The sequence below is a fragment of the Rattus norvegicus genome, chromosome 10 (assembly GCF_021556685.1).
Source record: "Rattus norvegicus strain SHRSP/BbbUtx chromosome 10, alternate assembly SHRSP_T2T, whole genome shotgun sequence".
NCBI lineage: Eukaryota > Metazoa > Chordata > Mammalia > Rodentia > Muridae > Rattus > Rattus norvegicus.
This window is the reverse complement of record NC_141543.1, coordinates 33,465,390-33,492,099: the sequence shown is the minus strand read 5'-3', so window position 1 is coordinate 33,492,099 and position 26,710 is coordinate 33,465,390. Positions and strand designations below refer to the sequence as shown.

General features: G+C 38.0%; 1 protein-coding gene and 1 long non-coding RNA gene across 7 annotated transcripts in view; one reads left to right on the top strand and one right to left on the bottom strand.

Annotated features, from left to right (window-relative positions):
* LOC134480671 (uncharacterized) overlaps window positions 1–3,542 on the top strand; it is a 135,497-nt gene extending 131,955 nt beyond the window's left edge. The window contains exon 5 of the long non-coding RNA XR_015631188.1: window positions 2,105–3,542. This is a non-coding gene — a long non-coding RNA (uncharacterized LOC134480671). The remainder of the gene's footprint in view (window positions 1–2,104) is intronic.
* The window catches only part of Atp10b (ATPase phospholipid transporting 10B), a 330,892-nt gene that overhangs the window by 265,358 nt on the left and 38,824 nt on the right, over window positions 1–26,710 (bottom strand). The gene's annotated exons all lie outside the window — the stretch shown is intronic.

Sequence of the window (26,710 nt, the reverse complement as noted above, 5' to 3'; positions counted from 1 at the left end):
TGATATGAGCAGCCAAATGTTGGAGCCAGCATTTTTCACTACAAGGAGTATGCACCTCCTAAGAAAAGAGTATTTTCTCACCAGAAGGCCAAATATTCTACACAGATACAGATTTAGAATATTATAATTCCATTGTAAAATGCACCCTTTGAAGCGGGAGAAAATGTAGCTGAAGGAAGTTTCTAAGAACAGATCTTTCCAAGGAGGAAAATCCAAACCAGGAAGAAAATGTTGCTTTTCTTCTAAATTTCTCAGGACGGTATTTACAATTTTTAACAGGCACTGAATTCCTAGATAGAGAAGACAAGGTTGATTCACTATGGCTTATATTAAATCGAAGTCTTAGCATAAGGAAGATGTTACAGTCTTAGAACAACACCTAGTATTCCAAAAGTTGTGTGATTTATGCAAGAAGATTGCTCATGTGATTTATGCCAGGTCGGCTGCCATTGCCTTTTATGATCCCATACACAAGCCTAGAATGACCAATCAATCAAGTGCTATTTTATTAGCTCAGTTAGCAGTGAAGATAGTATTTACTGTTCCTTGATTGCATAGCATTGCTCTTGGCGATTCTACAGCATACGTTTCCCACCGTCTTAGAACTTCATTTGGACTAGTATTTTCTGAGCTCTTATTAAACTTCAGTTCAGATGGAGTTTCATGGTGTAGCTAGATGTATTAAAGAATCCAGCAAACTTAGGTTTGTACAAGGTCATCTTGGAGGAAAAAAAAGGACAGTTTATAGGCAGTACAGAGTCTCACTTGCGTTGCTACCTCAGAAGTATTATAAAGAAAAGCAGGAGTGATTCTGGGTTTTATAAACCTTATCAAGGCCAAGAAGACAATGTAAATTTGGGGTTAGGGGGGTGTGGCTTGCTTACACAATTATCACTTCTAATACTAGACTTCTTAGTACCTGTGTGAACTGGCAATTTACTTCAGTTCCACAAACTTTCTGACTTCAACTGTAATATGGGGAGGCTATCAGTAGCTAATTCACTGACAATTTTAATGTCCTTTCAGTTGTAATAATGTAATTTTTATATATGAGATAAAACAAAGAAAGAAAAGGAACAGTACCTATTGTCATTCTTAGAACATACTAGGTAACACAGAAATTTATGGGCTTGAGTGAATCTTTTATGCTTTTTCCAAGGAGCCTTTCCAATTCTTTCATTCTTTTTCATTTGCCTATATGGAATTCTTTGTAATCACAAATAAATGGATTTAATTCTTTATCATAAGTTAATTTAAACATAAAGTATTGTGTTAGAAGTCTCTTCAACTTGAATGTAAGCAAGTTCTAAATTAATTACACCTTGATTTTGTTTGCTCTTTCTGGGACCAGCAGTCAGTGCATATGAAATATCTCTTGGTAATTTGTTCCAAGAACAGAAGACTTTTGCTGCCACAATGTGACATTTTCAATAGATTCTAGCATTTGATTCATCTACAAAGAGTTTTTCTTTATGCCACAACAAGACGGAAGCAGGACTATTGAGTCTGTGCTATCTCGGATTGTGCCTTCATATTAGCAAGCCCCCCAGAGAGTACAAGTCTGCTGAGAACATCCAACTTCACCCAGACATCACTAAAACCTTGCCATACATCTTGGGAATAGCGCTCCATTCTTTTTTTCTTTTTTCCTACATCTTTATTAACTTGGGTATTTCTTATTTACATTTCAATTGTTATTCCCTTTCCCAGTTTCCGGGCCAACATCCCCCTAACCCCTCCCCCTCCCCTTCTATATGGGTGTGCCCCTCCCCATCCTCCCCACATTACCGCCTTCCCTCCAACAATCACGTTCACTGGGGGTTCAGTCTTGGCAGGACCAAGGGCTTCCCCTTCCACTGGTGCTCTTACTAGGCTATTCATTGGTATCTATGAGGTTGGAGCCCAGGGTCAGTCTAGTCTTTGGGTAGTGTCTTAGTCCCTGGAAGCTCTGGTTGGTTGGCATTGTTGTTCATATGGGGTCTCAAGCCCCTTCAGCTCTTTTAGTCCTTTCTCTGAGTCCTTCAATGGGGGTCCCGTTCTTAGTTCAGTGGTTTGCTGCTGGCATTCACCTATGTATTTGCTGTATTCTGGCTGTGTCTCTCAGGAGAGATCTACATCCGGTTCCTGTCAGCCTAGCCAAAAGCTGGAAAGAACCCAGATGCCCTTCAACAGAGGAATGGATACAGAAAATGTGGTACATCTACACAATGGAATATTACTCAGCTATCAAAAGCAATGACTTTATGAAATTCATAGGCAAATGGATGGAACTGGAAAATATCATCCTGAGTGAGGTAACCCAATCACAGAAAAACACACATGGTGTGCATTCATTGATAAGTGGATAGCTCTCCATTCTAACAGACTTAATAGTAGCAGCTACCTGTTTCTTGCTGTCATCTCATTGTCTTTCTGGGTTATCGTCTTCACTTTATTATCTGTGTGGCATGAGGATTTGGTCATACTAATTTCTAGCATTAGTCCTGGTCTTGGTACCTGTGTACCTTCTAGTTGCCATGATACCAGTCATGATGGTAAACTCTTCCCATTTATGCCTCAGTGGCACATTACAAACTAAACTAAGAGAAAACAGAAACAAAAACAAAACAAACAGACAAACAAACAAAACACCCCCACAGGATAGCAGTCTCATTCTGGTTCTCTGTCAACTTCAGGATGGATTAATGGTCTCCTTTCCTTGAGATTGCATTTTTAGAGAAATTCTTTTGGATAGATACCTTCAATTATTTTCATAAGAGTCAAGGTTCAAATTACCACATATTCTTACTTTTTCATAGTCTCATAATTCTGAAATTTTGTTTCACTTGTGTCTTTAATGAGATACTAAAAATCCTGAGAATATTCTTACCAGTTCTACAGTACAGTGTAGTGACTGATGGCTTCGAAAGCTCTAGGGGCATGATAAGATTGCACTGCATCTAGGCAGTTCTTGTATGCAGATCATGATGAGGCTCCATATTTTGCTGCATACATGTTATTGAACAGAACAAAGGAGTTACACTTCTAGGGGGTAGAAAAATGAAACATATCTCAATCATCATGGAATCACATGATCCAGAAAGAAATAGACCTTGATTTCAGTTCTATCTTGCCTACAAATCTCCACATAAAACCAAACACACAACTACATTTTATTCTCAAGAGAAGCGATAATGGAGTGGGGGTGATGATAATTTTTTCTTAAGATAAAAAAAAATCAACAAAAAATAAAGAAATTCTTGCTTAATTTTCCCCATAAATTCTGGCTTGAAGATACTGAACAGTTGGTTATTAACTCAAGGAAAATCCAACAGCCTGTTTTATGCACTTCATGTTTTCTCTCTCATTTAATTTGAAAAGTAAACATTGCTACAAGGTTCAGAATGAGGCTTCAGGCAGTTTCTTCCATCTGCATTTGACAATTTACTCGACGAAAGGATTACTGTTTGTGACCATCTTATGGAAAAAAATACCTCACTTATTTTTCAGTAAGAATCATATATTAAAGGTAGATCCATATATCATTAAACTATTTTATACTGTAAAATAAAAATATAGTCTTAATTCTGTTTTTTCTTTATGAAAAAATAAATTTCTGGAAGCTAGGGGTCAGATTATCATGAACCCATTGGGTACTGACTTATTGTTTTCAAGAAGTCAACTATACATTACTGTTTTAAATTTTGGGAATGCAAATGGCCTGCTAGGAAATCTACAAACTGGTAACTGCTGGTATTCATTGAGGATACATATGAAGCTTAGCCCTGACATTCTTGTTATACTTGTTGAGGTGGAAACCTATATTATGCAGATTAATATAATCAAGATTTGGGACTTTTACTAGTGGATGGTGCCAGTGACATAGTACCATACATACAAACTTCACTTGCAACCATTAAAGAAGGAAGCCACAGATTTCCTGTAAGGCTTGATTCGTTATCAATGAAATTGATTCAGATAGACCAGATTTTAATTTTTATCTCTGCTACCTTTAAGTGTTTATTAGATTTTTGGGAAGTTACTATATCTCTCAGTTTTACTTTATTTCCAACATAAACACAGTATCTATTATCTATTTTATATAGATTTATAAAAATTACATGAAAGCTGTATATGTGACAGTACATATGTATGTACACATACATATGTAAACCTGGTATGATAAATAATTTAATAGTAGTTGGAGCTATTCTGCCTTATTCATCCATAAACTCAGATATCATATATAACAGCTTTCATTTTTCTATCAGTACGAGAATTTAATAGCACAATTCACTTCTTAAGCTACTATAATTTCTCACCCTACTCCAATCTCATTTGGTTGAGAAAAGGTGAATATATAAAAATAGCATAAATGTCTAATTTGTAAAAATAGTATGTGTGAGACAGAACTAGGCATTTGATTATTTCCCCTAGGGGAAAATGTCTCGAGTATCCACTCAAGAAACTCCCCTAATTTAAAAATTTCTTATACTTCTAGTTTCTAATTCTCTGTATAAGAAACTTTAAAAGCTCACATTCTACACTGATGATAACAATATGAACAAAATAAATATCTATGGACCAAAAAATGCAAAACCGTCAGTAAAATATTAACAAATAAAACCTAACAGTAAGTAAAAAAATTACACACCATGATCAAGTGAGATTTATTTTGTTATGCAAGAATAGTTCGGTTTGGATACTTCTGGTCTCTACTTGTGGCCAGAGTTGAAAGGTACTTGTCAGGAATGCTGATACACATGAGAACAGAGGGAAGACCAACACTTCTGCCCGGAGCAACCTGCCTGGAGCCCTCAGGATACACAAACCCAGGAGCAGTTTGGGACAGATCCTTCCCATTACTGCCTGTGCCCAGAGCTGACCCAGTCCCACAGCTCTCTATACCCAGATCCTGCTGGGAGAAAACAGGTCTACAGGAGTGCTGACACACAGGCTCACAGGAGGGTCAAGCCACTGTCATAGACAGTAAGACCAGCTAACACCAGAGACAACCTGATCTTGAGAGGCAAGCTCAGGAACCTAAGCAACAGAAACCAAGACTACTTGATATCATCAGAACCTGGGTCTCCCACCAAAGCAAATACTGGATGTACAAAAAACCCCCACTGGAAAAGCAGATTTAGATTTAACATCACATCTCATGATGATGATAGAGGACTTTAAGAAGGACATAAATAATCCCCTTAAAGAAATACGGGACAGCACAGGTAAACAAGTAGAAGTCCTTAAAGAGGAAACACAAAAATCCATTAAAGAATTACAGGAAAACACAACCAAAAAGGTGAAGGAATTGAAGAAAACCATTCAAGGTCTAAAAATGGAAATAGAAACAATAAAGAAAGCACAAAGGGAGACATCCCTGGAGATAGAAAACATAGGAAAGAGATCAGGAGTCACAGATGCAGGCATCACCAACAGAATACAAGAGATTGAAACAAGAATCTCAGCGGCAGAAGATACCACAGAAAACACTGACACAAGCATCAAAGAAAATATAAAACGCAAAAAGTCCCCAACCCTAAACATCTAGAAAGTCCAGGACACAATGAGATCAAACCTAAGAATACTAGGTATAGAAGAGAGAAAGAAGAGAACTTAAAGAGCCAGTAAATATCTTCAACAAAATTATAGAAGAAAACTTCCCTAACCTAAAGAAAGAGATGCCCATAAACATACAAGATGCCTACAGGACTCCAAATAGATTGGACCAGAAAAGAAATTCTTCCCATCACATAATAGTCAAAAAACCAAATGCACAAAACAAAGAAAGAATATTAAAAGCAGTAATGTAAAAAGGTCAAGTAACATATAAAGGCAGACCTATTAGAATTATACCAGACTTCTCACCAGAGACTATAAAAGCCAGAAGATCCTGAGTAGATGTCATACAAACCCTAAGAGAACAAAAATTCCAGCCCAGGCTACTATAACCAGCAAAACTCTCAATTAACATAGATGGAGAAACCAAGATATTCCATGGCAAAACCAAATGTCCACAATATCTTTCCACAAATACAGCCCTACAAAGGATAATAGATGGAAAACTCCAACACAAGGAGGGAAACTACACCCTAGAAAAAGCAAGAAAGTAATTGTCTTGCAACAGACCTAAAAGAAGAGAGCCACACGAACATAATTCAACTTGTAACAACAAAACTAATAGGAAGCAACAATCACTATTCTTTAATATCTCTTAACATCAATGGACTCAGTTCCTCAATAAAAAGTCTTAGACTAACAGACTGGATACGTAAAGAGGACCCAGAATTTTCTGCATACAAGAAACACACCTCAGAGACAGAGACAGAGACAGAGACAGAGACAGAGACAGAGACAGACACAACCTCAGAGTAAAAGGCTGGAAAACAATTTTCCAAGCAAATTGTTCCAAAAAACAAGCTGGAGTAGCCATTATTTGATGGAGTAGCCATCAGATAAAATTGACTTTCAACCAAAAGTTATCAAAAAAAATAAGGAAAGACACTTCATATTCATCAGAGAAAAAATCCACCAAGATGAACTCTCAATCCTGAATATGTATGCTCCAAATGCAAGGGTAGTTTCATAAAAGAAACATTACTACAGCTCAAAGCACATATTCTACCTCACACAATCGTAGTGGGAGATTTCACACCCCACTCTCATCAATGGACAGATCATGGAAACAGAAACTAAACAGAGACATAGAGAAACTAACAAGTTATGGACCAAATTAATTTAACATAGCTCTATAGAACATTTCATCCTAAAACAAGCGAATATACCTTCTCCTCAGCACCTCATGGTACCTTCTCCAAAATTACCAGATAATTGGTCACAAAATAGGCCTCAACAATTACAAGAAGATTGAAATATTCTCATGCATCCTATCAGATCACCACAGACTAAGGCTGGTCTTCGATAACAACAAAAAAAATGACAGAAAGGCCACATACTCACGGAAGCTGAGCAATGCTCTACTCAATGGTAACTTGGTCAAGGAACAAATAAAGAAAGAAATTAAAGAGATTTTAGAATTTAATGAAAATGAAGGCACAACATACCCAAACTTATGAGACACAATGAAAGCTGTGCTAAGAGAAAAACTCATAGCTCTGAGTGCCTCAAAAAACAAAAAACAAACAAAGAAACATAAAAAAAACCTAAAAAAAAAAACCCTAGAGAGAGCATATATTAGCAGCTTAACAGCACACCTGAAAGCTCTAGAACAAAAAGAAGAAAATACACCGAAGAGGAGTAGGCAGCAGGAAATAAACTCAGAACTGAAATCAACCAAGTAGAAAGAAAAAAAAAACTATACAAAGAATCAACAAAACCAGGAGCTGGTTCTTTGAGAAAATCAATAAGATAGATAAACCTTTAGGCAGACTAATGAGAGGGCACAGAGGGAGTAGCCAAATAAACAAAATCAGAGATGAAAAGGGAGATGTAACAAGAGAAACTGAGGAAATTTAAAAAATTACTAGATCCTACTACAAAAGCCGATACTCAACAAAACTGGGAAATCTGGAGGAAATGAAAAATTTTCTAGGTAGATACCACATACCAAAGTTAAATCGGGATCAAATAAACCTTTTAAGAAATGTTTTCTAAAGATGTACTATAAACACAACTTCAAAATAACTTCCCTTATGAATATCAACACAAAAATACTGAATAAAATTCTCACAAACTGAATCTATGAACACATTAAAATGATTATACATCATGATCAAGTTGGCTTCATCCCAGGGATGCAGGGATGATTCAATATATAAAAATCCATCAATGTAATCCACTATGTAAACAAACTCAAAGGGGGAAAAAACCCATGATCATCTCATTAGATGCTGAGAAATCATTTGACAAAATTTAACATCCCTTCACATTAAAAGTGTTGGAAAGGTCAGGAATTCAAGGTCTATCCCTTAACATAGTAAAAGCAATATACAGCAAACCAGTAGCCAACATCAAACTAAATGGAGAGAAATTTGAGGCAATCCCGCTAAAATAAGGGACTAGACAAGGCTTCCCATTCCCTCCCAACTAATTCAATATAGTACTAGAAGTCCTAGCCAGAGCAATCAGACAATGAACGGAGGTCAAAGGGATACAAATTGGAAAGGAAAAGTAAAAGTATCACTATTTGCAGATGGTATGATAGTATACTTAGTGACCCCAAAAGTTCCACCAGAGAACTACTAAGCCTGATAAACAACTTCAACAATGTGGTTGGATAAGATTAACTCAAACAAATGCCTTCCCCTACTCAAAGGATAAACAGGCTGAGAAAGAGATTAGGGAAATGACACCCTTCAATATAGGCACAAATAACATAAATTACCTCAGTGTGACTCTAACCAAGGAAGTGAAAGATCTGTATGACAAGAACTTCAAGTCTCTGAAGAAAGAAATTGAAGAAGTTCTCAGAAGATGGACTGACCTCCCATGCTCATGTATTGGCAGGATTAATATAGTAAAAAATGACCATTTTGACTAAAGCAATCTACAAATTCAATGCAATCCCCATCAAAATCCCAACTCAATTCTTCATAGAGTTAGAAAGAGCAATTAGCAAATTCATTTGGAATAACAAAAACCCAGGATAGCAAAAACACTCCACAATAATAAAAGAACTTCTGGGAGAATCATTATCCCTGACTTCAAGCTGTATTACAGAGCAATAGTGATAAAAACTGTTTGATATTGGTACAGAGACAGGCAGGTAGATCAGTGGATTGGAATTGAAGACCCAGAAATGAACCTACACACTTATGGTCACTTAAACTTTGACAAAGGAGCTAAAACCATTCAGTGGGAAAAAGATAGCATTTTCAACAAAGGATACTGGCTCAGCTGTAGGTCAGCATGTGGAAGAATGCAAATTGATCCATTCTTACTGCCCTGCACAAAGCTTAAATCCAAGTGGATCAAGGACCTCCACATCAAACCAGATTCACTCAAACTAGTAGAAGAAAAAGTGGGTAAGACCCTCAAACATGTGGGCACTGGGGAAAATTTCCTGAATAGAACACAAATGGTTTATGCTCTAAAATCAAGAATCAATAAATGGGATCTCATAAAACTGCAAAGCTTCTGTAAGGCAAAGGACACTGTCATTAGGATAAAATGGCAACCAACAGATTGGGAAAAGATCTTTACTAATCCTACATCTGATCGAGGACTAATATCCAAAATATACAAAGAACTAACTCAAAAGGTTAGACTTCAGAGAGCCAAATAACCCTATTAAAAATGGGGTACAGAGTGAAACAAAGAATTATCAGTTGAGGAATATCGAATGACTGAGAATCATCTAAAGAAATGTTCAACATCCTTAGTCATTAGGGAAATGCAAATCAAAACAATCCTGAGATTCCACCTCACATCAGTCAGAATGGCTAAGATCAAAAACTCAGGTGACAACAGATGTTGGTGAGGATGTGGAGAAATAGCAAAACTCCTCTATTGTTGGTAGGATTGCAAGCTGGTACAACCATTCTGGAAATCAGTCTGGAAGGTCCTCAGAAACTTGGACATAGTACTATCTCAGGACCCAGATATACTACTCCTGGGCATATATACCCAAATGATGCTCTAACATATAACAAGGACACATGCTCCACTATGTTCACATCAGCCTTATTTATAATAGCCAGAAGCTGGAAAGAACCCAGATGCCCTTCAACAGAGGAATGGATACAGAAAATGTGGTATATCTACACAATGGAATACTACTCAGCTATTAAAAATGACTTCATGAAATTCATAGGCAAATGGATGGAACTAGAAAATATCATCCTGAGTGAGGTAACCCAATCATAAAACAAAAACAAAAACAACAACAACAACAACAAAATCCCACACACGGTATGCACTCAGTGACAAGTGGATATTAACCCAAAACCTTCAATTATCCAAAATACTATCCACAGACCACATGAAGCTCAAGATGAAGGATGACCAAAGTGTAGATGCTTCAGTCCTTCTTAAAAGAGGGCACAAAAATATACATAAGAAGAGATAGGGAAACAACGTTTAGAGTAGAGACTGAAGGAATGGCCACTCAGAGCCTGCCCTACCTGGGGATCCAGCCCATAAACATACAGCCAGGAAACCCAGACCACATGCTGATGCCAAGAAGTGCATGCTGACAGGAGCCCCTGATATAGCTGTCTCCTGAGAGGCTCTGCCAGAGCATGGCAAATACAGAGGTGAATGCTTGCAGTCAACCATGGAACTGAGAGTGGGGTCCCCATTGGAGGAGTTGGAGAAAGAATTGAAGGAACTGATGGGGCTTGCAACCACATAAAAACAACAATGCTAAACAACCAGAGCTCCCAGGGACCACTACCCAAAGACTACGTATGGACAGACCCATGAGTCCTGCTCCATATGTAGCAGAGGATAGACTTATTGGGCACAATGGAAAGAGAAACCCTTGGTCCTGTCAAGACTGCCCGTCCTCTCCAGTGTAGAGGAATGTCAGAGCAGGGAGGCAGGAAGGGGGGATGGTTGGGGAGGGGGAACACCCTCATAGAAGAAGGGTGAGGGAGAATGGGATAGTGGGTTTATGGATGGGAAACTGGGAAAGGGAATAACATTTGAAATGTAAACAAACTATATCCAGAATAAAAAAAAAGGGACAGTTCAGCTTTTGAAAATCAGCTAACCATCTCATCAATAGGTTAGAGAAGAAGAAAAAGATGACATAATTATAAATTGTTGTAGCAAAAGCATTTAACAGAATCGCACCAACAGTCCAGGCTCTTTACATGGCCGACAGTAAACCAGGATTAAAGGGAACTCTTTCAAGTTATTAAATATATACACACATTTTCTAGGTTATGTAGATAAGTCTAAAAATCAGTGTTTTTGTTTCACTGATTTAGAACAAAGGAAAGAAGGAATCTCTCACAAATGATTCTCAGGATTCTTCTGGGTTGTCAATATGAGTTCCACTTCTTTGATGTATAGGTGTGATGAACAAGTAGCAAAAACAGTTCTCAGTTAAGGTAAGGATCCTTAAAAATGAAACACAACCAATATCAACTGAAATTGAAACTTATCTGTACAGAAAAAATGACAGAACTCTGATTAAATAAAAAAGAAAAACCAAAAGAACAGAAGGATGTTTCATATTCATGGATAGGCAATATTATCATTTAAGCAAAGAATAGAAAGTAATCCAAGTTCCAAGTATGACACAAGATTAGGAGCCTTCCCTAAAGGTTGCTGAAAGAGTTAAGGTAAACAAGAATAGTCTTTCCTTATATGAGAGATTACAACTAAGAAGAGAAGAATTCGATAGCTGAGAGCTCTGTCAAGTAACAGAAGACTCTATGACCTGGTCACCACATGGCTTGGTCTGTAGTCAGTGGGAACCATCAAGGGAAGCGTTTGTTCCATATACATTGACAGAAACCATAGGTACAACCTGCAGAATGATGGATCAGACTTCAGAGATATAATATACTATGATAGAGAGATGCAAAGCCAACACAAGCTATAGAGACAGAGGCTTCTGTGTGATGCAAATAATGTTGAGATTATTCATGGGCCTCCTAGACAGACTGTCTCAAGCAGGAGACATCCACAACTGCAAATGGCAATAGAGGACCCAAGATGTATGCTGCTACACTCAATCCAGCCGTGTCAATCCCCCATACTAAAGACATGTGGACTGACCTCATCTGAACAGACTACGGGAGTGGATATCTACACAGTTAGGACCTGATAGGAGGAATGTTTCCAGGGGAAAAAACAAACAAGAGCAGAGCAAATGTGACATCAGGGCACAGGAACAGGTGGAAATGTCCCCAAAGCAACTTTCCATGCAGATGTCTGGGAACAACCCAAGGAAGGGCTGACGCCTGGTGATAATGAGAAGAAATGGAATCCAGTGAGTGTGATAGAACTGTCTCCACTGAGGCAGTGCATGCCCTCAAGTCTGGTTTTGCAGGGTTGAATTGGAGCATCGGACTGCTGGCACTTCCCTTTCAGTGCAGGTGGCATAGCTTACTATGTGAAACATCACATGGAGAAGATCACAGAGCCATCCCTCTAAGGAAGGGACACTGAATGTGTGGCCTAATTTTTTCTCTTATTACATTTTTGTCTTAAAAACTTTAAACACTCACATGGAATTCTTAACAGGTAGGGAGGTTTAGGCAATATTGACTCTTGGTGGGCTAGCTACTTTTTATAGAAAACAAAAGCATTTCCCATACCTAGCACTGGGATTAAAGGCATATGCTGAAACCCTGAAAACAAACAACAAACAATAAACAAACAAAAAAGTCAAAAAGCTCCCAAACTTTATTCTTGCAAAAATATCTCCCCAGCATCAAGATTTTGGTTTTATATCACTGATTTTTATGTTTTTTAGTATGTTGTCACACCCATTCCACTGAATACTCATACTATTCCTCTCATTACAGCCTGTCTACTTTCCATCTCATCTCTACTCTGCTTTTCTTTTTTTCTCCCGTTTTACTAACTTCTTAATTAACATGTATCGTAGTTCTAATAATCTTTAAATACTGAGGATTTTCACAGTACCTCTGCTTCCTTGTTCTATCTAAACTTTCTCTACTAAGACAATTTTTTTTTCCAGACTTGGCCTTAACACTCTCCTGATTCCTTTATCTCTTGCTAGTAATTGAAGTTTAAGGGAACTATTATGATATTTGCATAGTGGTCTTATAAAGCCGTTAATATTCACTTCTTGGAATGTCATTGGGAAATCATGCCCGGGGCCATGCACATGAGGGTTAACTAATGAATTATATTACTAGTCCACACTAGAGGAATCATTCATTTGCTATGCTGCAACCTAGTTTTACATGAACCCTGCAAATACTTCAAATGAAAGATGTCACTGATATATAAAAAACACAACCACTGAAATATCTTGAAATACAAATGCCAAAGCAGAAATCCAAGAAACATGAGAAATAAAAGCAACGTGATCACCTCAAAAGTAGTAGCTCCCAATGAGAGTGAATTAGATAGAATTCTAGATGGAGAATTCAAAAGAATGCTTGCCATGAGCTTTAGCAAAATTAAATAGGATATAAATCAGCTCCTAAATATATCCAAAGGGATTACAAATAAATGTGAGCCTGACATAAAAGCAATACAGGATAGAGGAGAAGGATGCATGGATTAGAGAGAATGCTCCGTAAAGTGCTTGCCACACAAGCATAAGGACCTGAGTTCAGATGGCCAGCAATCATGTAAAAAGCTGAATGTTGTGAGATCCATGCCTGAAATTCTATGGAAGGAAGACACAGGAGGGTCCGAGGATCTTGCTTACCAGCCAGTCTCTCACAGTCAGTAAGTTTCACCTTCCATGAGAGGCCCTGTCTCAAAAATTGAGGTTCAAACCATTAGAGGAAGACACTTGAACTGTGGGCTTCACACATATGGCACATGTGTGAAGCCTGCATATACAAATACACATATGTGAACATGTACATACGCATATAGCATGTACACATATACACTTACATACATATATATTGAACACACAAAAGGAAGAGAAACTCAGTAAAGAGACAAAAGTGTTGATCAATATCCTGATACTTTATGAAAGAAAAACCTCATTAAGTCAAAAAAATACTCAGACTATATGAAGTGGCAGACAGACTATCAGATGTGGAAGACAGGAAGATGAATTGGAACACTCAAACAAATTAAAATAAGAATAAAATATATGAGATAATATATAAAATATCATTAAAGAATAAATTTATAAATCATTGAGCTAGGAGAACTTCAGGCTAGAGGAATAATCATATATTCAATAAAATGAAAGCAAAAAGAAAAGAGATTATTATAAAGATTTAGAAGGCATCTAGAATGATTGAGAGATGAAATTTAAAAAGAACCTCCTTATTTTATATTATAAAATATAAATACAGATGATAAAGATGAAACAAAGAATCACCAAATAATACATAACAAAACCCACCAGAATCAGAGATTTTTCAACAGAGACTTTGAAAGCCAGAGGAGCAAGGAAACATATTTCGACCTCTAAAAGCTGGAACTGCCAATCTAGATAATATGTTAAACAAAACTAGGCATTATATTTCAAAATAAGAAAAAAAAACTTCCCTGATTAAAACAAACAAAAGGTGGGGTTGGGGATTTAGCTCAGTGGTAGAGCGCTTGCCTAGGAAGCGCAAGGCCCCGGGTTCAGTCCCCAGCTCCGGGAAAAAAAAAAAAAAAAAAAAAAGAACCAACAAACAAACAAACAAAAGGAGCTTCTGATTCCTTGGCCAGTGGTAGAGAAACTACTTAAAAGGAACCACACAGAGGAGAAATACAACACTATCTTTTCTTATTGATGGAATAAGACTAGAATCAATAATAAAATAAATTTCAGATATTTTGAAAATTCATGGAGAACTAACAATTCATTTTCATATGAACAAATAAACAAAAAACCAAAAAGAAAATGAAAGCATTTAAAAAATCAAGTGGAAACAGAACATTCCAAAGTTTAGTGGGTATAGCTAAAGCATAATTAAGAGAACAGTTCAAGGCTCTTTCCTACTTCCTCTTCTATTAGATTGAGTGTATCTGGTTTTATGTTGAGGTCCTTGATCCACTTGGACTTGAGCTTTGTGCGATATGACAGATGCAGTTCACAGAATTCAAAAAGGTCAAAAAGCTGAAGGGCCCTAGTGAGGACACCTCAGTTCCACTTGGGATGGATGAGAAAGCAACCATAAGGGGAGTGGGAGGGAGGAACCTGGGAGGGAAAGGGGGCAAGAGGACACGGAGGGGTGGGGTGGGCATGATCTGGTATTCTGTGGGGGAAAAGGACTGAAGCCCTGAAGCCAGCAGAAAAATGGAAACAGATGATCTCAGGAGGTAGGGAGGACACTTCAGAGTGTACCAGAGACCTGGGAGGTGAGAGACTATCAGGACTCAAAGAGGGGAGGCACCCTAGATGAAATGCCCTACAGTGGGGAGAGGGAACTTGTATAGCCCACCTCTAGCAGAAAGACAGGGCATCAAGTGAGGGATGGGGTTGCTATCCCTCAGTTAAAACTCTAACCCATAATTCTTCCTGTCTGAAAGAAATGCAGGGATGGAAATGGAGAAAAGCCTAAGGAAAAGAAGGTCTAGTGACAGGGCCAAAGGGGGATCCAGCTCAAGGGGAGGCCCCAAGACCTGACACCATTACTGAGGCTATGGAGCCCTCACAAAAAGGGACCTATAATGACTGCCTACCAAAAGACCCAACAAGCAGCTGAAAGAGTCAGATGCAGATGTGTGCACCCAACCAATGAACAGAAGCTGCTGATCCCTGTGGTCGAAGAATTAGGGAAAAGCTGGAGGAAGCTGAGGAGGAGGGCGACCCTGTAAGAAGACCAGCAGGCTCAATTAATCTGGACCCCCAAGATCTGTCAGACACCAAACAGGCAGCATACACAAGCTGATATGAGGCCCCCAGCACATATACAGCAGAAGACTCCCGGGTCTAGGTTCAGTCAGAGAAGATGCACCTAATCCTCAAGAGACTGGAGATCCCAGGGAGTTTATAGGGGTGGATGGGGTGGGGATATCCTTGTGGATACAGGGAGGGTGGGTAGGAGGTATGGGATATGGAACAGTTGGAGGGTGGACAGGGAGGGGAATAAAATCTGGAGTGTAAAAAAAAAGGACACAGTTAAGAGCAAAGGGTAACCGTTCTAAAAAGTAAATTTTAGATTTTAAAATAAAATAAAATAAAAGGATGTATCTTATTGATGTAGGAAAAGCAACAAGGTAAACCTAAAATTAATAAGACAGAAGCAATCATAACACCAAAAATACAAAATTTATACTAGAATTATAAAAATCATTAAAAACAAACAAAGAATTCTTTTTGGAGAAGATATGTTTGGTAAGAGTTTAGATAGAGTAAACAAGAAGAAGGGAGAGGAAGCAATAAATTTCTTATTTACAGATAAGAAATAGATATTATGTATAATTCAACAGAGCTGCTAAGGACCATTACAGATAAATATGAAGACCTGCATGCTAATAAATGGGAAAGCTAGAAGAAAGAGTCAGGCTTCTCGGCACATATGACCTCCTCAAACTTACCCATAAAACTATGAAAACCCTGACCAGATTGATAAGTAATTAGATTATATAATGATATTTTTCCAACAAAGGACCCAATGATGAACAAAATTATTCTAGCAACTTGAACCCTGGCATCTATGGTTGATATTTCGAAATGTTAAAAAAAGAATTTTGAAACTGTTCCAAAGCATTGAAAGGGAGGAAACCTTCTAAATTCATTATGTGATGCTTCACTACCTGGTGTAGCAAAACCAGACAAAGGTGCTCCAAGAATGACTTAGCATGTGCCTCTCAATACACATGCCATCACACGAAGGATGAACAATCATTTCATCGTCTCAATTGATGCATATTTTGCATTGGACAAAATTTAAATCCCTGACAAAGTCCTGACAAAATAGGTATGGAGGAAAGATCATGCCTCAACATAATCAAGGCCATTGAGACCAACTCACAGCCAACCCAGACAAGTGGGGGGAAGTTTTTCTAAGATGGAGAACAAGATATTCTTATTAATATCTTATTAATAAGACATATTAATTTTTCTTGCTCAATATAGTAGTGGGGGTTTTGATAAAATATTAGGCAAGAAAGAAATAAAAAGCATAAGAACAGGAAATGAGAAAGTCAAATTATCCTATTTTCACAACGATATGTATAGGGAAACTGAAGAATCTCCCAAAAGTCTATTAGAATTCACTAATTCAATAAAACAGAAAGGTACAAAAGCCAGCAGCTTTCATTATATCACTAATAAAGTAAATGAGGAGGAAACCATGAAGGCAAACCCTTCTACAGTAGCCGCAGAAAACAAAATAAACTTCACTTGGGAAATGAAATACATCCATATCAAAAATTACAAAACACCATGGAGAGAAATTGAAGACAAAAAAATGAGAAAGGAAAACCTTCCATGCTCATGACTGGGAGAACTAATATTGAGATATTTAAGCTAACCATAGGTTCAATCAATGTCAGAATACTTATGACACGATTTGCCTAAGGAACACAAGTATAAATTCACACGCAGTGTACAAAGTACTGACTAGCCAGAGAAACCTCGAGCAAAACAACAGAGCGGATAGCATTCCAGCATTACTTTCAAGATGTCTGTGTTAGTCACTGTCTTCAGTCCTGCATAATCTTGGGATAGAAACAGATGTACAGACCATGTGGCAAGCCAGAAATCCCAGAAGGAAAGCTTGGGACCCTGAAGACAGCTGGCTCTTGCTAAGGACAGGCTGACCGTAACAGAAGAAGAACACTGTCTTGATGATTTTGCTGGAGAGACTGGTTATATACACATGCGAAACATATGGAATCTTGATATGTCTCATTCCTGTTCCCCAGAGCTCCACTCAAAAGGGATCAAAAGACCTAAACTTAAGACCAGAAGCTTTGAAAAAATTAGGAGCAACTGGTGGGAGTAAGGCAGTTTTAGACACTGATACAAAGCAATAATTTTGTGGATTTGATGTTCAAAGTACAGGAAATAAAAGACAAAACTGACAATTGGAATTAAATCTATCAATGTGGTGAAAAGGACAAAGTCTATGTCTTTTGGAAAATATATGGGACCAGCGGAGGTCCCCATTGGCAGAAGAATGGGTAAAAAAATCATCTATACACATAATGGAGCTCCAAAGAAGAAGGAAAGCATGCCATCTGCCACAGAATGCAGGGGTCTGAATAAGTGGAATAATAATAATAATAATAATAATAATAATAATAATAATACGTGTTAAGTGGAATAAGGCAACCATAGAAAGGCAAGTCCCTTCCATTCTCTTTTACATGCAGAAGCTGAGGAGAGACAACTGCCAGCAGAATAGTGATCAGCAAGCATTGAGAAGGGCTTGGAGAGCAGGGTGGGAAAGAAAGGCTGGCTTGACTAGTGCATACTCTGTTCAGATAGGAAAAGATCACACAGCAGTGCATTAGTAAGTACAGTCTGTAGATACAATTAATTAAGACTTTAAGAACAAAAATAAATGAAAGACTTATTCTAAACTAAAGTAAGTCAGGACAAGGTATTATTAGTACAGTAACTAAGAAAAGAGTCAAGGGGACATAAGCAACCTAGAAGTATATCCTCACAAACATGGTCAACAGATCTTTACAAATGAGAAAAGGTGGAACATTGGAGCTAAGACCTTTATTTTAAACAAATGGTAGTGGACACCTAGACACCACAAGCAAAACTTAAAATTATCAAGGGAAAGATCTTACATTTTTCACAACATTGTCTCAAAGCATATCAAAAGAACAAATATCAAATTGGCAGCCATATAACTCCTATATGCATGCTACTATCAATAACCTTGACTTCATCAAAGCAAATAAAACAAGAGAATTTCTGTTCTCCAAAACGAGGACAGTCAAGAAAATAAGACAGACAGGGAGAAATTATTCCCAACAAAAATCCTATTTTATAAAAAACAAAACAAAACAAAAAATAAAACAAACAAACAAAAAAACACCTAACAGGGAACACCTAAAATTCATAAAAAAATAACTTGATTAGAAAATAAGCAAAATTTCTGAGAGACATGTCGCCCAAAATATGCACATATGGAAAATATGTCTATAAAATGATGTCACTCAACAGGAAAAACAAGTTAAAGCCTCACTCAGATTCTATTATACATTCATTAGAATGTCCCAAAGCTAAGACGTCTATAGCACCAAATTCCAGAGGATGTAAAATGACAGATACTGTCACTACTGTTAGAAATGCAAAATGACACAGCTGCTTAGTAAAAATTGTGTTCTTAGAAAACTATAGGCACTTTTAAAATGCAATCCAGCCATAATGCTTCATAGTATATATTCTAAAAGAGTTGAAAACTTATATGTTGGTATAAAATCCAGCACATGGATATTTCTTCTTTATTCATAATTGGAGGTAATTGATATTTCCTTCAGCAGTGAACAGTAAGCCATAGTAGAACTGGAGAGTAGAATATTGTTCAGAGCTAAAAAGAAATAAATTACAAAGGCATGAAAAGATGTGGAGAAACCTTAAGAACAGTTTACTTACTCTGTGATTTCAACTCCACGGTATTCTGGGAGAGATCAAGATTTGAGGACAACAGAAAGATCTGTGGTTGTCAGGGTTGGGGAGGGGGAAGTGACAAAGGAACAGAATATGGAGGAATGTTTTGATGGTGAAAATGCTCTGTACCATTATAGCCACAATGCAGGCATGGTGGCTTCCACCTATTATTCTACAAATTGGGAGGCTGAGGCAGGAGGATCGCCACAAGGCTATAAGGCTATACTGTTATACACATTGATTTCCAGAGTAGCTTGAGCTCCTTTATATCTCTGTCTAAACACAAAACAAAAAGCAAAACAAAGCAAGACACAACAAACCATCTCCATAACCCAGCTAACAACTCCAACAGAAGTCTCCTGCACTGCTGGAAGGCCACGCTGATATTTAGGAGCCCCAGAAGCCTCTTGCTCTACCACAGGCCATCCTGATGCCTGGAAACCTAGAGGGCATAGCAGCTTCCAGATTTTCAGAATCCCAGAGACATCATGGGCACCCCAAACCCCAGTGGAGACACTTTAGTGGACCTGAGAACTTGCCCTTCACCAGAACTACAAGATGCTAAGGCCAGAGGACCAGAGACAAAACAGAAACCAAAGGAAAACATCCACCTATTAAAGATACAATCAGAAATCAGAACCTAAACCTATAATTACCTAAATCCAGATGTCTAGAGGCCAGCATAAGAACAGTCAGCAATAGCTAGAGAAATATGGAGCTACCAACATCCAGATATCCTACTAGAGAAGCCCTAGATATTCATACACATTCCTACAGCCGAAGCATAACAAAATGACCTTAAAACCAATTTTATGAAGATGAAAGATGATAGAAGTCCTTAAAGAGGAAATGAATAAATCCCTTAAAGAAATCCAATAAAAACAAAGAAACAAACAGGTAAAGAAAAAGAATAAAACTGTTCAAGACCTGCCCAAGAATGCAAATAGAAGCAATAAAGAAAACACCAAAAGGGATCCTGGAGATGGAAACTCTAGGGAAGCGAGAAAGAACTACAGATGCAAGCATCATCAACAGAATCTAAGACATGGAAGACAGAGCTTCTGTCATGGACGATACAGTAGACGAAACTGATACATCTGTCAAAGAAAATGTTAATTCCAAAAACTTCCTGACATAAAACACCCAGAACACTATGAAAAGACCAAACCTAAGAATAATAGGAATAGAAGGAGAAGAATCCTGCTTAACGACTCAGAATAAATATTTTTAACACAATCATAGGGGAAAAATTTTCTAACCTGAAGAAGGAGATGCCTTTAAAGGTACATAAAGCTTACAGAACACCACATAGATTGGAAAGGAAAAGAAATTTCCCTCACCACATAATAATCAAAACACTACCAAACAAAGAACATTGAAACCTGCAAGGGAGAAAGGCCAAGTAACATATGAAGGCAGACCTATTATACAGTCCTTCTCAACAGAGACTCTAAAAGCCAGAAGGGCCTGATCATATATCTCGCAGATTCTAAGACCACAAATGCCAGCCTAGACTACTATGCCCAGTGAAATCACCATAGATGAGAAAAACCAAGGTATTTGATGACGAAGTCAATTTTAAACAATACCTATCGACAAATCCAGCCTATACAGAAGGTATTAGAGGGAAAATTCCAACCTGAGAAGGTAAACTACACCCATGAAAATGTGAAAAAATAATATCACACCAGCAAAACCTAAAGCAGAAACACAGAGAGAGAGGGAGGGAGGGAGGGAAGGAGGGGGAGGGAGGGAAGGAGGGAGAGGGATACAGGGGAGAGGGAGACAGGGGAGAGGGAGACAGGGGAGAGGGAGAGAGGGGTGAAATATGTATGAAGTATTTGTATCTTCCTTTTAATTTTACTGCGAATGTAACTGTTCTAAAATCATATCCTTAAGAAAAATATTTACCTCATTTTAAATAAAATTCTTCTACTGGCTAGGCAATAAGGATAAATATTTACACAGGTGCCCCCTTCCAACTTTAATGAATATTTAAATGCTAGGAAGAGCAAAGGAAGAATGAAAGAGGAAATCATCAACAACCACCAATCGCCCTCAATACAACATGGCCTGAAGGAACCACATTGTGACCAAGATTTCCCTGGGAACTCATGACTGCTCTAGCTAGTGGAAGCACCTGTGATTTAACACTGTAGATCAAATCAAAACTCTTGTTCTTCAAAAGGATATATTCGATTTGTTTGATCTATTAAAGAGAGAGAGAGGGGAGAGAGAGGAGAGATAGAGAGAGAGAGAGGGAGAGGAGAGGAGAGAGAGAGAGAGAGAGAGAGAGAGAGGAAGAGAGAGAGAGAGAGAGAGAGGGGAGAGAGAGGAGGAGAGAGAGAGAGAGAGAGAGAGAGAGAGAGAGAGAGAGAGAGAGAGGAGAGAGAGAGAGAGAGAGAGAGAGAGGAGGAGAGAGAGAGAGGGGAGAGAGAGGAGAGAGAGAGAGAGAGAGAGAGAGAGGGAGAGAGAGAGAGAGAGAGAGAGAGAGAGAGAGGGGAAGAGAGAGAGAGGAGAGAGAGAGAGAGAGAGAGAGAGAGAGGAGAGAGAGAGAGAGAGAGAGAGAGAGAGAGAGAGAGAGAGGAGAGAGAGAGAGAGAGGACGAGAGGAGAGGAGGAGAGAGAGAGAGAGAGAGAGAGAGAGAGAGAGAGGAGAGAGAGAGAGAGGAGGAGAGAGAGAGAGAGGAGAGAGGGAGAGAGAGAGAGAGAGAGGAGAGAGAGAGAGAGAGAGAGAGGGAGGGAGGGAGAGAGAGAGAGAGAGAGAGAGAGAGAGAGAGAGAGAGAGAGCGCTCAAACCAAGTGGGAAAGCATGCTGTCAAGACTAGGGATTACAAAGGCAGTATACGAGCAATATGTAATTTTGGGTGGAGGAAAGTGACATACATTAAAAATTACCATCTGAAAGGTGGGCATAGTGGTACACAATTATAATCCTAGCATTTGGGAGGTGCAGGCAGGATCAGGAGATCAAGGTGATCCTTGGCTACACAGTGAGTGTGAGTCCACCTTAGGCTAAATGAGGTACAGTCTCAAAAATAAGTATAATTTAATTAAATTATAACACAGAAAAATGGTTGTATATTTTGTTGGCACGACACTAACCCAGGATAGAAGTCACATAGAATGGTTGCCATTAATACCCTATACTTAAAGAAGAGTCCATTGAGCATCAACCAATAACAGTTTAATTCTTGAATAAAGTGAGGAAATCACTTCATGAAATTTGAAGGACAGTAAAATCCTCAGGGATAAGAAGCGCCATTTAACAACTTTATATCCAACTGAAGTATCAATGTCAAACACAGGTAACAAAGAAACATCTTTGAATGTGAAAGACAAAGGATGCTATTATCAAGCATCTTCAGTGAAAAAAATATCTGTGATCTATATATGATTTTAAAAATTATACTAAGAACACCTGTGCAGAACACTTTTTTTTAAACTACAAGTCACAGACTAAACTTGCAGAGATAATGTAACAGGAACTACATTAGCTCTGACAAAAGTTGGGAGAAAAGATGTGTTAGAAAGTGGAGCGGTGTCAGTCTTCCAGCTCTGTCCTTCCACAGCAGTCCAAGAGAAGAGAGGTGTTCATATTACAGAAGAGTCATTCATAACGGCATCCCGTGTACTAGGTAGCCTCAACAACAGAGGCTGCAAGTCCAAGAAAGCCTGAGAGTTAATACATTCTGAGGACCTCAAGATAGTATCTAGCTTGTGTCTCTCTGAGCCTTCAGTAATTTGAGGGCAATCTTTGATATTTCCTGCTTTGTAGACACACATAACTTTTCCCTCCAACTCAACATAATTACTGAGAGTCTTTGAAGTAATTGTATGCAAATACCTGTGGCATAAATCAATGAATGAACTCATTGGCTCTATGGTTAGGGGCATCAGTGTTCTACCCTTACTTTTTTTGTTTGAATTATTTAAAAAGGAATATGTGCATAACTGTTATTAATTTATTGTTTGACAGTTTTATGCATTTTTATCTACTCAAGAGCTGCACAAGAAGATTGGGTCACTTGACATGTCATCATGGATGGGGGCTCGATCCCAATCAGAGTGACCATTGACAATTAGCATCTCTTTGTGGAGTGGGGTGGTTGTTACTTTCTTCAGATCTATGACCTCATCTTTAGACGTTTCCCCTTTGTATGGTACGCCGCATGATATTTCTTATAAGCACTTGAGTCATATAAGTGGTCTACCTATTTCACTATGATCTTTATTTATGATAACCTTATTTCTCAAGGCACAGTTTTGAGATACACAGCATTAGGAAAATTTAATATTAATTTAGTGGGCAGGGTATGATCCAAGTCAAAGGAGGAGAGAAGTGGGTGGTGATAAATTTGGAGATAGGAGCAACAAAGTTGCCAGAAAAAACAACCAACTCAACCAGATGCAGGGAACACCATGCAACAGTTGAACACCACTGTCCTTAATGTTACGTAGTCCTTTTGTACAGTCTATGTTCCAAGTCCATAGTTCTCGAGAAGTAGGAAGGTAAGGTAAACATGCTATATGTTGAAAATAAGTAATTACCATGACCTATATCCAAGCATCTCAAAAGCAGGGGATTTAGTAAATGTGTTAAAACATTCCTGAATTTTAAGCCTTTCTAACTGACCCATCAATCATTTTTTCTTTCAGTTCAGCGTAGCCTATTATTTATAAGAAATGTGGTGCTGTTAAACACTCCCCTTGCAAACCTTCCACCACTGATCTTGAGGAAGTCCATTGAGAGTTGCAAAAGGGGTAACTGTAGATGACTTTCTGTCAGACTTGTTGAAATGAAATCAATATATATGAGAGTCAAAGAACTTTCATGTCTTTAAAGCAGAAAAGAAACTGAACCTTATGAAATTCAGCTAGTTAATCAATAGCTCACAAGTGCTGGCATGTGACTGAGTGAATCAATGAGGTGGCTTAAGCTGATACTCAGAAAAAAAAATCACATAGCGCTCATACTCAGAGTGGGTTTGGCCTTTTCCATTTCCTTTTGTATTGAAACAATCAAAAGAATTCTCTATTTCAGAGTGGTGCCAGTTTTAATCTTCCTAGTAACACAAGGGAAAATTCTGTAACTCAGAGGCTATTATTTCCTGGGGGGGCAATGTTATTTATTTAATTCATTTTTACTTATTGATACAAATATTCCACTAGTGGAATGGAAATGCTTTTTTTAGTAAAGAATTCAAGAAAAGCATACACACACATAAGCAGAGAGAGAAGGGAGGGAGAGGGAGGGAGGGAGAGAGAGAGGGAGAGGGAGAGGGAGAGGGGGAGAGAGAGAGAGAGAGAGAGAGAGAGAGAGAGAGAGAGAGAGAGAGAGAGAGAGAGAGAGAGAGGAGGAGGAGGAGGAAGAGGAGGAGGAGGAAGAGGAAGAAGAAGAAGAAGAAGAAGAAGAAGAAGAAGAAGAAGAAGAAGAAGAAGAAGAAGAAGAAGAAGAAGAAGAAGAAGAAGAAGAAGTTGTTTAGTCATTTACTTCATGTTTATTTTCTCTTTCCTAGGGTTTTCAACTTCTCCTGTCAACAAGCCCTGCCCATGCTTATATATCTCCATTCTGTATGTAGCCTTCTGAGTTTAATATGAGTTACTTAGCTAATGGATCAGGTAGTTATTAAGCAGGACAGGGACAACTTATGCATGACTACATGACTGAAAATAATAACACACCCCCCTCCACATCAATAGATGCCAATTGCCGAGAGTCACTGTGGATTGGAGTGAGCCCCCATCTATGATGACATGTCAAAGGCCCACTCTTGTTCAGCTCTTTGGTAGATTAAAAAATGTATAGATCTGTCAAACAATAAAACATAACAAAAGTTACACACACATATATTTTTACATAATTTAAACAAAATGTAAGGGTGGCATGCTGATACCCCCATTGTGGAACAAAGGAGTTCAGTTTTTGATTTGTGCCGCAGGTATTTGAGTAAAATAACTCCAAAGGATTCTCAGAGACTATGATTAGTCAGAGGAAAAAGATATATTCTCCACAACATTTGAATAGTTTGATTGGGGAGAGAGGAAAATTCCAGTCATCGCACAACTCTTTTTCTGTGACAAACCAGGGACAAATTCTAACCACCTTGGGAGCAGGTGATAAAGCCTTTTTCTTCTTTCTTTTTTGCATCCCTGGGTATGCTGTTTTGCATTCTATTTGATTCTACAACCTGCCTCCAATTCTTTTGGGAAATAGGCAGAGTATATAAAAAGGGGAGGCAATTAATCAGTATTTGTTGAATAAATGAATACCTAAGTGAATGAATAAGTAAACAGAAGAGAAATAGATGAGCTGAGAGGGAGAATCCTACCACCCTGATTGTTTCCAGCCTCCTGCTTTAATAAGGAGGTTTGATGCAAAGAGCACACTGTGATTTTAACAAAGAAGATAGTACCCTGCCTGGCCCAGATGGTGTGCTGTAAACCAGAACCAGCAGGAAACTAGAGAAAAGGCGATCTTTAAAGAGTGTTGGTATTCTCCCCAGATACATTTGCAGGTCTGCCTGGTGATCCCCTCTAAACAGTGGACAAGGAAATTACTTTCTAGGCAAGTCAGAGAGAGCTGGAGCTCACAGTGATTTTCATGGAATCTGTAAATCAAATGTATCTATTCCTGGCTTTTAAAAATCATGAAAATTAAAAAAAAATCTGTCATTGGTAGATGATAAAATTATTGAATATTATTCAAAGTGGAAACTTAGTTTCTGAGTTGACAAGACAGGAATATCACAGCATAGTTGTTTGACTTTGTTTTCCACTAAAGAACAGCATCAGTGTGACATTGAAAAAATTTTTCTGCAGACAGAAAAATCCCTCCTTATCTTTGGTAGGTTGCTTATAGCTGATGAGATAACTAATAGTAGTAGAGAAAATATCCACAGTAGAGTGAAGATTGACAGGGTGGATTTAATCTATTATTCTCCATGTTCTAACTTGAACACATCTTATTTTGAATTTTGGTAATCTGCATACATATCCTATCTTGTTTTTAGATTTAACTCTTTCAGAAAGCTGGACCTACTTATTGACTCATTTTATATTTTCTACAGGCAACAAATATTCAAGAAACAATAGATTTTTTGAGATATATTCAAGAAGTGTGTGAATAGAAGTAGCATCTGAAAATTGCTACTTCTGTTCCATAAAGTCTTTCCTGTGACATTCAAGGACCTGCAACAAACCAGACTTGAAAGTTTAAAAAAAAATTAGTTTCTGTTCTCAAAATATTTGCAAACTCATGGCTGAGGTAGACATGTGCACATTTAACTTGCACACATCTAAGAACAAAGAGGTAAAGTGCAGAGGAGTTAAGACAAAAGGATGGGCTTGTACAGAGAAACTGGAATCATAATTTATATTTGGGATTTGTTGCTAAAGGTACGGGTTGATAGTGTATTTGACTGAAGGCTCAAACTAATTCAATAGGTATGGATACATTTGAAGAAAGATGTCCCAAGGAAAATTACACTGCAGCAAAATTTGGAGATGGCGTGGAATATGTGCTTTGCAAACATTTGGATCATTTAGAGTGACAATAATACTTTCTAGAACATATTTTGTAAGTATG